Here is a 17,999-nt window from a genome sequence, read left to right as displayed (position 1 = left end):
AATCAGTATCTAATCTCAATTCATAGAATCCATGATAATGATGATTAATTTTACTCTCAATAGAAATAGACTCTCTCAACACGCCCATTCAATGAATGCACTATTCATACGATACACTCAAACGTATCAAAATGTCAGACGAAATCCACATGGCATAATGACATAATACACAAAGGCGTTCTCACTTTGAATAAAATGATTTGATTGCATTCATACCTGAGCGGGTTTCGACAATCTTCCAAAGCAAAAGACGCTGCGCCGACGTCGATCAGTTTCGGCCTGCGCTCTCGTGTGCATGCATCCACGACATCTACATCACCTCGGCTGCCAATCGAGACCGGGATAAAGGAAGACAGCGAAAATAAAAACTGATCTGACGAGAGTTTACGAGAGAGAGGGGGGAAATGAAGGACATTGGATAACAAAAATACAAGCAAATGGCAACAGCGATTTTATCATCTGCGATCAATGCCATTGATTAAATGCCATGCGTCCAGAAACCTTCAAGCTATAGAGCCATGTGTGTTTCACACCTGCCCAACAGGAAATAGGCAATGTTACTTTTACGTCTCTGTTACCTCCCCTCCAATCTTCCCTCTTTTCTCTTCCCAAGGCAAAAAACAAAAACCACATCATGACTTCATCAAGCAAACAAGTCCATACAAGGCTGTCTCACCCCTGCATGTAGAGCTTACATACACTATTATAACAGGAACTGTCCCTTTGTTCCCTGAAGAATTAGCCCCTCCTTGCTAATTGATCCTCCCATTGATCTGTACCCCTGTGTTTAAATGGATGTGGCCTGAGCCAAGCAAGCAGAGACAATGGGTGGCTGGTTGTCTTGCGGATTAGTCTATTCAGGCAGAAGGGGTAGGGTGGTGTAGGGCAATGAGAGCTGATCAATATTCTGTGGTATAGAGCTGTCTAGCTGCAAGGACATAAAATGTGTCAGGTCATTGTCCTACTGGCTACAGACTCTATTGTAAAGGCTGGGGTAAGAAAAGAAAGAAAAGGAAAAGGTTGGGACTTCAGAATGACTTTTATCAAAGTTTACTGTTATAAGGTATGGCTATACATTTAGAGCATCAGCAAATCTAGTCTTGAAAGCCAGACACTTGTGTTATCACAATGCCCATTAATCTCAAAATGCCTGGGGGGGGGGGGGGGGGGGGAAGAAATCTAATTCAGTTATGTAAGCCTACATGATAATGACATTTAATACATTTGCACTGCCATCATGGAATAATATTACTAATTTAAAAATGATATGTGAAAACATTACATGTCATTATTTTCAACATGAGTGATGCATGAATAACCAAGAAAGGGGAGGGGCATTCTGCAACTCATACCTTGATAACATTCTCTCCTTTTTTATTCAAAATGCCACAAGTACCAAACTTTAAATGTGCCTACCTATTTCTTTGTTTCACACATTCTCACAAACATTCATAACTCAAAATGTTTCAATATTGTGTTTACAAAAAAGTGTCTACAAGAATGATGACAAAACAATAATGGATTATTTCAGAGAAAAGAACTTCTTTTGGGTTTTCCAAATCAGTCCCATCAAAGAAGTTCTCGTTGACCTTACTAAGAAATAACTCAAAGAACCTGTCTTTCCTATTGAGCAACAACAATAGCTCCTTTATTCTTCTAATCCCTGATTTATAGGGGACTGGATTAAAAGGTGTCACTTTCAGAGGGTTAATTGGGATTAATTGGTAATTTCCTGGGCATGTAGACAATAGTAAAGTCAAGCAGAGAAAAGATAACACATCTCCTTCAATGGGGGGGGGGGGGGGGGTAGGGGAGGAAGTGGGATGGGCATAAAATGATTTCCATTGAGACTGGGAACAAAAGAATTGAAACACACTCAGCCACAGGCTCTGTCTTGGGATGGGAAATGAAAATGATGCCCACATCTATCCACTCTGAAGGGTGTTCATAAACTTAAAGGCATAATTTATCATATGCAGATGAAACAAAAACCCAGCTTTAGTGCTTCCAAATAGTTCCGAAATGTGAGTTAGGGATAAAAACTATTAATGTAAAAATGTTAATCTGTATAATCAATGTTAAGTACTGTTAAATATATAAAATGTGAACAATAGCTACAATAAAATTGTTTCTGGAATAAACCATCTACAGTTATGGTTTATTGAAAAAAATTGTGATATTTCCTTAAATTTTAGGCTTTATTGCAAAATTTTTATATGGTAGGATGTTTTGAGATACAATTGATGTACACATATGCATCAAATGTGATAACGTGAACATTTTTTAAATCGCTGCTCCAATTGGTAATCAGTACCTTTAAGTCCATAAGAATACTGTATACGCTATAATTTTCGCGTACATAAATTTTTGCGAATTGCCGCTGTCACACATTTTCGCGAGTGGTTAAATTCGCGATTGGGGGACTAGAGAAAATATGAAGTGGCAAAGAAAGTGTGAATTTTCAACTTACTAGCAAATAAGAATGATACTAGTGATACACTGCATGAAAAAAACTTACCAAACTCTGCGAACTAGTAAGTTAGAATTCAACATTTTTGAAGTGGTTAAGTCCATCGCGCTAGATTTCTGACGGGTGGTCCCCTTGCGATAATGGATTGGCTCTCTACAGTATTCGTAAGTAGACGTGGACGTGCGTAAACAAGCTTAGCCAGTATGGTCTGTTCGGTAAGCCGTGACGTGGTATAATAGTACTGAAAAGTTCGTATCATCAAGGCAAGGGATTCATTTTGGAAGGTAATATTTTCGCGTGTTGTTAATTTCGCGAATAGCTCCCGACTCGCGAAATTCGCGAAAATAAAACCCCCGCGAAATATATAGCGTATACAGTACTTCACAAGTCGTCTGGACAGGGTGTGTTCGGACTTTTAACAGAATGAGCACTCCATTGTTTATTCAAATCATTTCATTATTAAGACTTCAAACATAACCAGCAGTATTTGCCACTGTTATTAATTTTCCTCTCCTTTTCTTCCCCCGGCAACCAGTGGTTTGCATCTAGAATCACCACATTCTTAATATCATGTAATATGACTTTCTACTTGTAGGTATTTTATGTTGAAATGCCGAATGAATAAATAAATAATAATAACAACCATAATCATCATCATCATCATAATCATCATCATCCCATTTCACATTTGTAAGCTGTTTCTTGATGAACACATGGGAGAAAGTACAAAATGATTCTACAAAGTAAAGAAAAGGATATAAGTAATAATATGAAATAAAACTGACTAAATATATAGATTCAACTACTGCTTCCTTGGAAATTATTCCTTTTTTCCTTAATTCTTCTCATAAATCTCACTTTTTAAACCTTTTTTTTTATTCATTGGAAGTAAAGCTATTCAAATCAATGGTCATCAATACAAAGACATTTCCTCAAAATATGTCACTTTGTGCATCTCACATATATCTATAATATGAGATTGAAAAACCTGAAGAAAACTGTAAAAGAATCTTCATATAAAGATGCATATTTGTTTGTTGATTTCTAAGTTAGTCATATAGATACAAGAGAACACTGACAAGAGGAAAAGCAAAGGATAATAACAAAAGTATATACTCAAATGAAGTGTACAATTAGCGTGGATTTGGTGTGCAAACATACATACAAGAAAGAAGAAACATCAAATTTTGATTAAAAAAAATGGCTCTGTTATCTGAAATAATAAGCTTGGAGGCAGCAACTGGTGAACTATAAGTACTGAGATTTTGAGTTGAAATAGTACTCTGTAACAGAAAATAGAATCACTCATGTCAACTTTTCATCGTGGACAATCAATTAGCTTCTTTGATTGCAAAAGTGTGGGTAGGATCTAATCAGTATGTCATCATCATGACATCACAAGTAGCAGTCAGGGGTCTTCTGATTTTGATCCTAAAATGACCCATTTGGGGGTAATTACTCTGACTCATCAAGACATGTGTTGATTTCAGGGAATTCTCCACATTCCTGGCTGCCTGTGTACTTTCCAACCTCTAGACAACAAATAACAAACAACACCAACCACACTCATCCACCTCTGCTCTGATAAATTTGGCTGTAACGAAATGATGGTCTTGTTATTTGAACTACACTACACAAGTGAGGAGCACAGCTGCTACATTTCACATGCCATAAACACAACACAAAGACCGCTTTATCTCCTTGTACAACACCATCTGGAAGAATTGTATCAAAATCAATACTTCACTCTGTGCCAAATAATAAAAATGTAGAAATTGATTTTTCTGACATCTGATTTCTGTATCAGGTTGTCAATTTAGCCATCGATCAGGTCACAGAGATGGGAGGGGGGACAACGCTTGGAGGGTAGGACTGTTTTTTCAGTCGCACAGTGATGATGAATGGTTGGCGATCCTTTCAAACCTGTGGATATCAACCCAGGCCTAGCAAACACATCTCTCTGGCCGAGATTAGAGCCCAGGTTACGAGCTAGACGACAGATTTGCAGCCTCCTTCTCTGCCCTGAAATGGTGACATCGAAGTTTTTTTGGCGGGGGTGAGGCATTCGCTAGGAATTACAAGAAAGCAGTCAGAAACATCTACTATAAGCTACCAGCTCTATAAGAAGCAATCAGAGGCCAGACATGAAAAAGATTTAGTTTCCGTATCTATTTCAACAAACACTTTCAGCTATTTATTTTAGGCCTAGGAAGATGTGACAACCTCTAAACACAAAATCTCTTCAAAGCCAATCTATTTTTTTTTTTTTTGGGGGGGGGGGGTAAACAAACACAAGAATTCACTTTTAAACCTCCTCTGATATTGCACAGCATAAATCCCTGCATGAAATGACACATTTCATTAAAAATTCATCTTTTATCAAGAATGGTCCCTATATCTAATTTTTGGACCTGCAGATTGTCAAAATATTGAAACCCCCACCCCCCAAAAAAAAGAACAACACATGCCATCTTTGAAGAACCAAAAACAACAATGATCCAGCTATGCATATCAGAATGAGGATATGAACAATGCACAGTATGCACAGTTCCCATGATAGAAAAAAAAAATTATTGAAACACAAAATAAAAACCCATTAAAAATGCACACAAAGGCAAAATCGCCTGTGAGTATACCCTAATGGCTGATAACCCCAACCACTCAAAAGGTAATGACCACAAATCTTTTTTTAATGATTTACAGGGTCCCAAGAGCATTAAACTCTTTCTAGACCACTTTAAAAAAACAAAAACAAAACAAAACCAAGACAACAACAACAACAACAACCTACTAACTTTCAATACCAAAAGGTTGCCTATAGTGATGACAAAGTCAAGCAAAGTCTTGAAATCATCTTTCTGCCAATTTTCCCCGAAAACATTGCAGATTTTCCTTTGCAACAGACGACTCTTCACACCAGAACTATTTCACACCGCAGCAGTCAGTTGCCAAACACATATCATGCCAATGGCAGAAAGAGAACTCCAGTGTAACTGAGCACCAAATTTTATTTGATTCTGGCCATCTAATCAAGGCAACACAGCAGTGCAAAGGTCAGGCGTAGGAGCTTGAACTACCTGCACTGATCATAAAATTTATAGATGTCCCCCTAATCAAATAAATATCTCCAACTGCACATTCTTGGCCTATGAAGTCACTGGTAATAGTTCCAGTATCTTACAGATCATGTTACAATTTTTGATATTATTTGGAAACTGTTAACTGATTTCGAATTTTATGACTTTTGTGACTTCATCTGATTTCCTTTTTTTTTGGGGGGGGGGTGGTGGTTACATTGAAGAAACCATCTTTGTGCTCTCATCGTGTTCTCTTTCTGCTGGAGAAAGAGGTAATCTGGCAACATGAAATTGAGCTGCAATAAATTGTGAATTTGTGCTCAATGTTTATTCTGATGATATGCTTTGATGGTTTTCATACACTAGCAATCTTTCCTTTTTCGCTCTCTAATAAGATGGCTCGGTATACCACAATCAAATAAGAAAAAAACTACATTAAAAAATAAATCAAGAAAACATGTGGAACTGTGAACATAAATTCAAAACTTTCTCTTTTTCTTGAATGATGGTAATGAAACTTTAATTGATGTTGGTTTGATTTCCCTCTCTTATAGATGTACACATCAAAATGCTGTGACTTTTTACTACACCTTCCCCCAGTGATGCCTATATGCATGGAAGTCGGTCCAATTTTTCAATGACATCGTGACTATTAACTCTAGTGGATGACGTTTGCTCCAATTTCATGCTGCCGTGCAAATTCTAAACAGACTACAGAGCTTCCTGACTCGATCAAGTGAAAAATATTCCAGACTATGCCATCATCATGTTTTGCTGGAAGAAAAGAAAAAAAAAAGAAGAAGTATTTGAAATGCAATCCACACAGAGATATAAAAAGAGAGGGAGAAGAATATGGCAAGGGCGGAGGGCGAGACTAATGAAAGATCGTCGGGCTTGGGATGCCGATAAATCATTCGGCTCATCAAAATTAAGTCCTGGGTGTAACTGATCTTAATATTCTCCTGTAGCAGAATATCCAACATATTTCTGTATGACACAAACAAGTCATATTTCAAACAGTTTGAGTTACTTGTAGCAACCTATACAACCTGTCCTAATATGTTTGCAAATAATGGTGCATATGATTCAATCAGTTACATAAATATCCCCCCTTTCCCATTCAACACAATGTACGTGATTCACAAGTCATTTTTCAAAAAGAGATGAGTAAAAAGTGGTCTAGAGTATGACTATGCCTGTAGCTGTAAGTAAAAAAAAAGAAATCACTTTTGAAATTTTTAAAAACAGGAAGAGAATATTGGACGAAACATGCTATCCTTATGTTTATTCATTTGTCTTTTTAATAATGGACTGTAAAGTGAACATATGAGGGATGAGGGATGAATGATCATAACATCTTATATATTCATAGATGTTTGTAAATGTGATATGTTTATATGTTTGTATGTGCGCATCAGTATTTGCATGTATGCGTGTGCACTGAATTGTGAAGGAAAATTATCTATATACAGAGAGAAAATAAAAACATTGTACTTTATTGTAAGAATATGAAGAAAAATGGACAACTGTCATTATTTCTCATTCTTTATTCTTGTTTATAGTCATCTTTATGAAGGGGGAGTATTTTTCCACATTGAAGCCATGACAGCTTGGCATATCTGTATGGATTGGTCTAACTACAAATTATATAATTTAATCTATTGCTTAATCATTTATTCTCACAGACCAAAGCTGTCTATCTTGTACAGTGTTATCTTGTCAGATACTTTTCCATTTTCAACAAAATGAAACATAAAACCAATCAGGAAACTACTAACTTCTTTCATTGTGATATGTACAAGTGGTTAACCCATTGAGGACAAGCTGATTTTGCTATAACACATATGTTTCTCATAGACACCTGTCCAAGTATACTCGGGACAAATCTTAAATGGGTTAAGACCAAACAATTTCTTATAGGCTCAAATTTATTTGTTTGTTTGTTTGTTTGTTTTATTTTATCTAATCACAGGATAAAATGCCCTCGATCAGCCAGGTGAGGCTGTTTTTCAGAGAGGCTGTGAATAGGCCTACAGTGTTACAGCAACAACAAAAAACAACACAATAGTTAACAAATCACTCAAAGCAAATTAACAATAAAAACCAAAAAACCCCCCCCCCAAAAAAAAACAAGCATAACATAATGACATACATTACACCATAGCAGAAACTAGATACCAAGAAAAAAAAGAAGAAAAGGAATATAGACTAACCACTAAACACAAACGCTACAAAAGAGGGTGACACAAACAAGTTCACGTAAATTCAGACAAATTAGCTCAAACATAGTTATGAAATCCACACTATAACACATACTCTACCATTCTTTTAAAAGCTTTCAAATTACTTATTATTTTTATATTTTCGGGGAGGTTATTGAATATTGAAATGATCATATTTTCGGGCACAATATTTAATTGACACAAAGAATGCTATGGGTCCCACACACTAATGTGCATGTTGATTTCATGGCAGAATGCCAAGATGCCATAATCAATGATCTGATATCATCTATCACAAGTAGCCACAAAAAAAAATGCTAGAGAACAAACTAATAAACAAAAAATGTTTCTTTATCTACTAGCATTTGTTCTTCATCCAGTTCAAATCAGTTTATCTTGACAGAGCTGCCCAATTGCCACTTCAGAAAATAAAAACCTATAACAGCCAGCATGGAATAGCAATCAGAGTACTTCATTCGGCCACGATAAGAAAACATGGTAACTCATAAGAGCTGTGCGAAGAAAGCCACTACCAAATCTAATCTACCACTCAGGCAGTGGGGGTTAAACATTATGGTGAGTAAAGAGTCAGGTATGTGGACTGAAGCTGTCTTGCCGAGGTGTTGGGGATTTACTAGATATGGAATGGAGGGTTTTTCTTGTCAAATTAAGACATGTTTGCCTTAGGCCCACAACTAGATGATAAAAGACAGTTCTTATGAATTGCTCATTCCGTACTGTTTCTTCGTCACACTCAACTTTGGGGTCAGCCTCAGTTTTGTTTGCATCAGTCTTTTCTCCAAGTCTTCAAATGCATGAAAAAAGTTACTTTTTCAGAATAAAAATGTCATTACAATTTAGATTTCAATACAACTTAAATATCTTTTGGGTGAGAAAAAGCCAGTGGAGATGTGATTATACTTATCGCATAATTGAATATTGAATATCACATAATTGACTATGCTTTTCTGTCTAACATTATTAGAGATATCTCATGCAGGAGTACATCACAGAATTTCCACATCTCTAATTTAATCTACCAGAAAATGGTGGGACAGCATTCAAATTTATGATATCAATCAGTCAAAAGATAACAAATAGATGAATAAATGCAAAAATAAATGAATGGATAAATAAACAAATCACTTGTCCACGTTATGGCTCTAGTTCAGTGGCTGAAGATTCAACTCACCCAGTATTATGGCAAAATGCAACAGACACTGATATCACACATGTCCATTATTTTTTTTTTCATTCCATTTTTCAGGCACTAGGCGTGTCTTCATCAGCCCGAAGTTTCAAAATAACGCGCTATCTTGCGGTTACCAAACTAGTCCGATGTCAAAATAGCGCGCTATCTGTGTAGTGAAGACGCAGATAGCGCGCTATTTGATCGGGAAAATTTCCCCCAAAATCTTGGTCTAGTTCGTCAACTAGAGCGCTAATTCGTGAAATAGCGCGCTATCTTGGGTGCGTCTCCATCAGCCCGAAATTTTCTCGATCCCTCCACGCTTCTGGTTAGCCAGCTGGCAATGGAAAGCGCATGTACAAGCAGCTAGTACATTACACGCACGGTGTATTCAAGGATCACATGTGTGTACTATAGGCCTACTGTTGTTGTCATCTTTAAAACCAGGGAGGTGATTTCTCTCACCTCCCTATTAAAACTCAGTGCCGTGCATGCTAGCTGTTCTTTTGTAAACTTCTTCTTCTGGTACACTCTACCTTAGCTGAAGATTCTTGCAGATTGTGTGCATTTTGGATTTGTTTAAACATTGCAATTCGTTAATTTCATATAAGATGCCTCACTGGACAGAAGAAAGAGCAGCGTTATTAATATCCCTTTGGAGAGAATTTGCTGTACTGCTCACCTCCCTGGTTGTAGAATTACATATGGTGATATAGGAGATTTTGAGCGGGGAAATCCACTTTCGAACCGCGAGCCAGGCAGAGTAATATTGCAAAGTGCGCATGCGTCAATTTTCGGACTAATTTCCCGAAGCAGGCTGTTCGAGCTGATGAAGACGCACATTCGCTGTATCGGGCTATTTTCTAAGACCGCAAAATGTCCCGCTAGTTTGAACTTCAGGCTGATGAAGACACGCCTACTGTGTCAAACTCTTATCAGGATGCCACCTACTAGGCAAAGGTGGGGATTACTGGCCGGTATTCCGTAAATTGTCTGACTCAAATCATACAAAGTCCCATCTCAGATTTTCTTTTTCTTTTTGTCCAAATATTTGCAAAAGCATCGAGATACCATATCTGGCTTCTAAAACTGCCCCCCTTATGACGGTCAATCAGTTCAGAGGATAAACTCTCCTTGATAAGGTGACATAAAAGGGGAACGCTAGTTTAAAGATTGAATATTGTTTGTTTGATATTCTTCTAGGTTCCATTTAGAGTGAGAGAAAAAAAACAAACACTAGCGACACAGGCTATAAACTCCTGAAGTACTGACAACTAAAACCCTCATGAATGAGATGCACATACGTATAGCATCGAGTTAGTTTTGTTGTTGTTTTGAAAGCTATTCTACTATCAAACAAAGGCAGAAGTCATCATAAAAAGTGTTAGAGAACCTAACACAAAATGGTCTCAAAGGGATTCGAACCACCTACCTGTGTTGTCATGGTACCACAATCTAACATTTAACTCATGGTTAGCCACTGGAGAATGGAATCTCTTTCTAGAGGCATTAAAGTTAACATATCGTCTGTTGAGAATGATAAGGGCGTTAAGTTGTCACTAAACCCATAGTGTTCAAGACAACTTAACGCCCTTCTCATTCTCAGCCGACGATATAAGGAAGAGAGAAAATCCTGAGAATTTAAGATGTTCAATGAAAATACCAGGAAATGTTAACACATTTTCTTGCTTCCCAGAGCAGAATGTGAAGAAAATTGAGTCTACATTTGAACAACACACACATCCACATAACTTCTCTGGGTGAGAATCTATAAAAGTTCAAAGGAGTTGCATTAGAGAATCAACAGGCCCTATAGCTACGCATAGACTGAAATATGTTGCATGTATCATATTCCGAAACAGGAAGGATAGCATATATAGTCTACTTAACTGTTCTAATAAATGATTTTCAAAATACTAATGAATGACACTTAATCAACATAAAAATGTGTTGGATTGCTTCCAATTAAGCTCTGTATCCACAGGGAAAACCCTCCCCTCCCCCGAGATGAGAAGTAGCTAATTAAGTCTACCATAGAACAATGGTCAAACCCAAAGACCATGTCTTTAAATTATGAGATGGCCACTTATCAAGCATTATCAAATCTTGTCACTCTCACACTTGAGACAGGAGAGATGGAACTACTCATACCGTTTTATGGGCCTGGGAATAAATCAACAACAGAGGAGGCAATGCATGGGAAATTCTTAAGGAAGAGAAGTAGGAGCAAAGATTGTCCTATCTCAAAACTGAGCATTTTATAGCTTACAGTAATAATAATAATAATAATAATAATAATAATAATAATAATAATAATAATAATAATAATAATAATAATAATAATAATAATAATAATAATAATAATAATAATAATAATAATAACAGGGTGCTGTTTAGATATATTCCCAATTGAAGTTCATCTTTTTTCATTTTTTGGTGTGTTTGTTTAGTTTACAGTAATTTTAGTCATAAGGAAATGGGGAGGGAGCTAATCTAAATTGTGCATTTGGAACATCAACTGCCCAGAAATCAAAACCAGCGATGAAATGCCACTTTTATAATTCCAAATTTGATTGCCAATTACTCTGGACTAGCAATCTTTCACAGGCTGCTTATTGTTGCAGACTTATGATTTACGGTGTTGGGCTTCTCCTGTTACAATAGCATAGCGAGAGAGAAGGAGAGTGTGCTATACCAGAGTGATATCCAAACTTCCAAAAAGTCCATTCTCTCTTTAAAGCTGTGGGGATAAACAAAAGATTTCGCAGGCTGCAATATGTGCTTGGATGAATTATTGCACTTCTCTGTTTCAAAAAGATGCTGGTTATCTCACAAGCAGGTGATTCATACATGATTTACTGCAACAACCCAATGTCAGCTGAAAACTGTGATGTGGACATACAGGGTGTTCAGACGCAAAAAATGTATACTTGAACGGCTATATACCAAAACGGTATAGCTATTCAATGAATTTATACGTCTGAACGCAAACTAATGAAACGACATAATTATAATGAAATGATGGTTGGAGCATCGTTTCGAATAGAACTCGATAACGAATCAGTATTCTATCGTGTCCACTGTGTGTCTGAACGTATGGCGACCATAGAACGGTATAACTGGGCGGGGCTTAATGGGAGTGCACGCAAAAGGTGACCCCACAGCTGTCAATCATGACCATAACAGCATGCGCAGTGGGAAACTGCACATTTATACGATGTTTTCCAGTACGGTCGTGATAAGCGTCTGAACGGTCTGTCGGCTATATGATGATTCTTTATACATCGTTTCTTTATCAAGTTTTGGTATAAACTGGCTTGCGTCTGAATGAGGGGATAGTCTGGCACAGAATGCTATTGATTGCCAATTCAACCATGTATCAAATCATGACTGTAAGGACATCCCTATTGCATCCAATGAGGTTGGAACTTGGGCCAAAACCTGAGAATGCATTTGTTAGCTATGTTTACTTTGTGTCAGCCCTGGGGGTGTTTCATCAATTCAGTCAGTGCTGACAAGTTGTCAGTCTCTGACAATTTCAGTAAAATCCTTGGTTTTGATTGGCTGAGAAGATCTGGTCACTGACTGTTACTATGGTAATTGTCGGAGACTGACAACTTGTCAGCGCTGACAACTTTGATGAAACACCCCCCTGTTCAGTGAAAAGCATATGGTTTTTTCTATTCTTGCAATCACACATAGGCAAAGAAGTTTTTTATTTGGTGAAATTATTTCATTTGTTTTTCATTTGTTACAAAGCCACAAATGTGCATTATAACTTCTTAAAGAAATATACATGCATTTTTCTTTTTTTGGGACAATTCAAACAATTAGACATACCATCAACCCATGAATATTAATGCAATAAAAAATCAGTTTTTTTTTCCAGACATTTCAAACATTCTGAGAAGAAAAAGGGAATGAGCATTGCTACTAACGCAAATATTAGTCATTAAAGTTGATCACAAAAGGTGTGTGTTGCTATATCATTGTAGCAGATACATCATTGCAAACTGAAATTGCAAAGACTGCAGATATTATACTCCAAGACTGCTTATTATTTTTCTCACATAATCATAAAAATGACTCTCATACAGAGTCAAAATGCAATAGAGCTGAACGGATAGGATGAAGACATTTTTTCTCTCCCTATCCTATCTGCGCCTTTGGTCTTTTTTGCGTTTTTTTAGCTCGGATCGGGTTACGGAGTCGATTGGTTCTAGGGCATAGTTGATTGAATTTTGGAGGCACCTCAGTCCACTCACTGCGCCTTGGAAAAACAGTGGAAACTCTCAACGGATTAAATCTGTGACAGGGATGTTTTCCATGGATTTGCTACATCCATGGATACCTAAAAAATAAGAAATAAAAGAAAAAAAATCAGTGTCTTGCCAAAAAGACACATCTTTCCCCTGTCGAGCACTAAATATCTTCTACGGCCAGTAATGGACCATAACAAAGATAACTGCTACTTTCAGGCAGTGACCGGACGGCAACACATTGAAATACACGGGGAGCGCCACCGACTGGCAAAGCCCAACGGTGACTTCGGGACGCACTCGTGTTTGGGTTTCCTCGCCGTGACCGGGTATGGAAAGCATCACCCACGGGGGTGTTGTGACGGCCAAATTGAATACGATATCATTTTCCCTGGGAGCGGATTGGGTCCCCCTGCGGGGAAGACAATATTGTCAAATCAACAGCATGAACACAGACCCTTTCCAAACGTTTTGTCTGCCTCTTTTTGCATGTCAGTCGAAGGGATCAAAAAGTAGAATGGTCCATCTCCTCTCGAATATGGTGCCTCTACAAGCTGACAGCACTTGTGTGAAATATGGAAGTCATCGTGTGCCTGTTTGTGCAAATGGCATGGCTGTTGGATTAAGAGATTGAAAGAGAATTTCAAAACTTGAAGGACAAGTGTGAGATGACATTTCCATCAGCAGAAAAAAAAAATGAAATCCTTCCCTGTATATATTCTAGCAAGTTCATGCAAAAAAGAATTATGGAATATGGGCTCTGAAAGCATGTTATCACAACATTGCAAACTTATATCATTAAAAAAAAATGTCAACCTCCCTTTGATAATATGCTAAATTGACCCAAGTAATCCTCAGATATTGCATATAAGATAGATTTATTCTGGGCAAAAAGTTATTAATGGCAGGGAGAGAATAAACTATATTCCACTTATGTTGATCACCATGTTGTTATACTCCGCTGTTGAAAATGAAAAGACATCATAAACACCTACATGTATCAAAAATATGGCACAAAGAATGGCAGGTCCTTTGAAATGCAAAGATAATCAACACTGGCACCTCTTTGTATCTGAGTGATAATACCCTGGGCCTAGACCCATTTTTCTTGTGATTAATATATCTTGTTGGATGAAACGATCAATTACTTTTTCCCAGAATCTATATCTTGTGCATGGTGATGCCTCATTAGTGATTACAGGTGTTAATCACATCACTCAGCAAGTTCTGAATTCACTGTGGTGTTCTTGGCTACACGAGAAGCTCAACGCTACTTGGAAACAAGGGAGACTTCATTGACGAAGCGCTCGGCCCCTGAGATGGATGGACGAGAAGACTGGCAGAAGATGATGTTAACCTACTCAGGTCTAGTTCTTGAAAGCGTCATTGACACTGTGAGGATCATAACTGCCACTGGCAGTAATAGAGTTAAGCACAGCTGGAGACAGTCTGTGATGGTGACAGCGCTGTTTCCGGGGCACAGATGGAATCCTCGTTGACTTCCGCTCTGACATTCTGGCGCTTTCGCTCCTGCCCTGCGTGCGGCGCTGTGATCGGACGCGTCTTCATTATCCGTCGAGCGATCACGCATTGCTGCATATCGGCACACCGACATCTGTGCTTCTCCGCTCTCGTTAGCCACCACTCGGCGGCTACTTTTCGGCATGATTAGGCAATGGTCTGCTGTCATTAAGCCATTTCAGCTTCAACTCAGTTGTATGCCCCTTATTAGTGACAGATGGCACGACATCAAATCAAACTTGTGGGACTATGACATCAAGGTGCACATCATTCTACAATTTCTTAATATTCTGTCAGCAAAGAAAATGAAAAAATAATCCCTATCATCGGGGCATTCTCTAAATAATCAATTCTTGCATTAATTTAAGTCATAAGCTATATTTGCTGCGCATCACATGTTTCCATGAAATGTCATTCATGCTTCAATGAAATGTCATTTCAAATCAAATGTAGGGGAAGGAATCCATATATTGGATCAAATAAAAAGTAAAAAAACTGAGAATATCTTCTAACACTGATTTGATAAGATTAGCTTTAATCATTATAATCACTCACCCTTTAATATCAATTTGTTGTTTAATCATCTATCAAAGTTTCTCTTTATGCCTTCATCCTGTCTTTTTTAAGGTAATTATTAGTGCAATTCAGTCTTCTGACTGCGAGACAGGAATATCTCAATGGAACAGAATTTATCTATTCATAGGGAACCTACATAATGCTGTAACCACAGATTTCACACATTTCCTAATTTGTTTTTTTTTTGTACTATGAATGAAAGAAGAATTCACAGTTAATAATTAAGCTTTAAATAATTCCCCCAACAACAAACACACTGACAAAGCACTTTGTGCAAATTGCTTATTATCTCACAATTTAGCCCTTTTTCCACAAATCATGTGCCACATAAACTGTAAATAATTTGTGATAAGTCAGCTAAGCAATCCTTTGATAAATAACTGTTTTGTGGTTGTCATGAGCTTTCTCATTCTTGCAAAATAATTCAAGACATTTTCCCTTTTACTCAAATCACATCAATAACCTCCAATACTTATTACTATCATAATCTCAACACACATTTAAAAAATCTTACCTGATTACTGAGCACAAACAAAACAATGGATTTATTTGAATGTCACATTTTTGTTTTTATGTTTACATTTTCCCCGGTGGACACATGACTCTTGTTGGCCTGATAATGTTTCACTGGTTTATACTGTTACATTGTCTTTGTATTGTCATGTTAAATACGATATGTGAGTAATGTTTTTGCATGACATTAAGCTCTCACCTCAACATTTAGGTATCATTAATGAGTGCCATCCTCCATCTCTTTTTCAATGCCGCTCCGCCCGAGCAACGCACGACTACTACCACCACGAGTCAGAGTCTCGGGCAGCCGATCAATTTGGCTGCGTTATCTAATTAGGAATCTAATTGTCGTTCAATGCTAGGTAACGGCATTTGTACCTGCCCAGTAACTCTCGCATCTGGAGAGCCTAAATGCAAACTCATCTATTTCCAGCGCTATCTTGATAATTAAACTAATTCTATCAATCCTCCCATCTACTCCCCATCCATCTCAGCGCCAGAGCCCATCAGTACAGCTGTTTTCATGTGTCCTTGTCTGGCCCATGGTAGTCTTGGGGTTCTCACAACAAGCCGATGCTGCCCTCGTTTATCTGACACATCTCGCAATTTCCTACAAGAACTGCTACATTTGAATTTGATTTGATTTGAATTGACTTGTTTTAACATGACCGCTATTAAGGAAGCAATAAACGCCTTTACACAGGCAACCACGGGTGGGTGCGACGGCATTAAAGGACAAGTTCACCTTCATATACATGTGGATAGAGTGAGGGCAACAATATTAGTAGAACACATTAGTGAAAGTTTGGGGAAAATCTGACAATCAGTTCAAAAGTTATGAATTTTTAAAGTATCTGTGCAATCACTGCTGGAGGAGAAGACTACTACAGTGTATGATGTCACGTGCCTACAACGATATAAGGAAAATAAAAAGAGAATTTCACAAAACTTGATTTTTTTAATAAAGTGCACATTTCTTCAACTTGTTACTGACTTATGTTAGGGTGATATAATTCCCCCTGACTTCTGAAAGGCAGAAGTCAAGTGTTCTTTTATTATGTGAGAAAAGTGAGAATATCTTGAATTTTCTTTATACTTTCTTTATATGGTTGTACTCATATGACATCACAAGCTATAGTAGTCTTCTCATCCAGCTGTGACTGAGCAGAAACTTCAAAAATCCATAACTTTTGAACGGATTGTCCGATTTTCCTCAAACTCTCATTGTTGTGTTCTACTAATATTGCTGCATCCACTCAACCCACATGTCTATGAAGGTGAACTTGTCCTTTAAGTCCTCTCCAGAGGCAACAAGAATAAAGTGCCTCACCAAAGGGGCACAACCACGGGACTTGAACCTGGAACCTTGTTACTTATAGTCCATCATCTTATCAGTTAAGCCACAACAGCTTCCTGTGTTACTCTCATAACACTCCTGTGTTGCTCCACGCAAAACGTGAATCAAATTCACATTCCCTAAAAAAAAAAAAAAAAAAAAAATCACCTTACGCAAAGTTTCAAAGTGTTGTACAGTTGAAAAAAATAAAACAAATACCTTTCCTATTTCTGTCCTCGAGCACAACATGGTTAATGATTTGTTCTTTTTTTTCTTACTAGAAAAGACAATTACCCTTTTCCTTCCTATCACACCCTTCTCTGAGAAAACTGTCCATAATGAGTAGCTTTGAATTTTGAAAGAGATTACATGAAGACCTACCATGTCACAAGTTCAATCTCTAACTCTCTAACTGCTGTTTGAGTAAACCAATCAAATGCTATGATGAAATGCATATATCTGATATGTTACAACAAGAATATCACCACATATCATATCGCAATGGCTGCAACTGAGGTGATTTCATTGCAAGAAGTTGATGGAACTGAAATATATACCTATAAGGCACTGCTAAAATAAGAAGATTTACTCTTTTTTTGTGGTTAACATCATGCTTACAACCCTTTGAGGATCAGATTTTTGTATAAAATGCACTTCCCATAGACACTCGGCCCCAGTATGCATAGGACTAGTTTGCAACGGGTTAACATCAATTTTTGAAGAGCTTGACAACACTTCCCCTTCAAGCAGAACCTTAAAGTATTATGCATGAGTCTGAATTAAAGGCTAACTACACACTATCATTCTTTTTGATTGAGTAATACATGTATACTGGA

The 17,999-nt window shown here is 37.5% G+C and overlaps 1 long non-coding RNA gene across 1 annotated transcript in view; it reads right to left on the bottom strand.

Moving 5' to 3' along the window:
• Positions 1-279: 279 nt before the first annotated feature.
• The window catches only part of LOC139729228 (uncharacterized), a 60,796-nt gene continuing 43,076 nt past the window's right edge, over positions 280-17,999 (bottom strand). The window contains exon 3 of the long non-coding RNA XR_011710856.1: positions 280-324. This is a non-coding gene — a long non-coding RNA (uncharacterized lncRNA). The remainder of the gene's footprint in view (positions 325-17,999) is intronic.

The sequence above is a fragment of the Diadema antillarum genome, unplaced genomic scaffold (genome assembly GCF_040938485.1).
Source record: "Diadema antillarum isolate AM-2024a unplaced genomic scaffold, OU_Dant_1.0 seq00000229_RagTag, whole genome shotgun sequence".
Classification (NCBI taxonomy): Eukaryota; Metazoa; Echinodermata; class Echinoidea; order Diadematoida; family Diadematidae; genus Diadema; species Diadema antillarum.
Note: the sequence above shows the minus strand (reverse complement) of the source record. Positions and strands in the feature narration are given on the sequence as shown.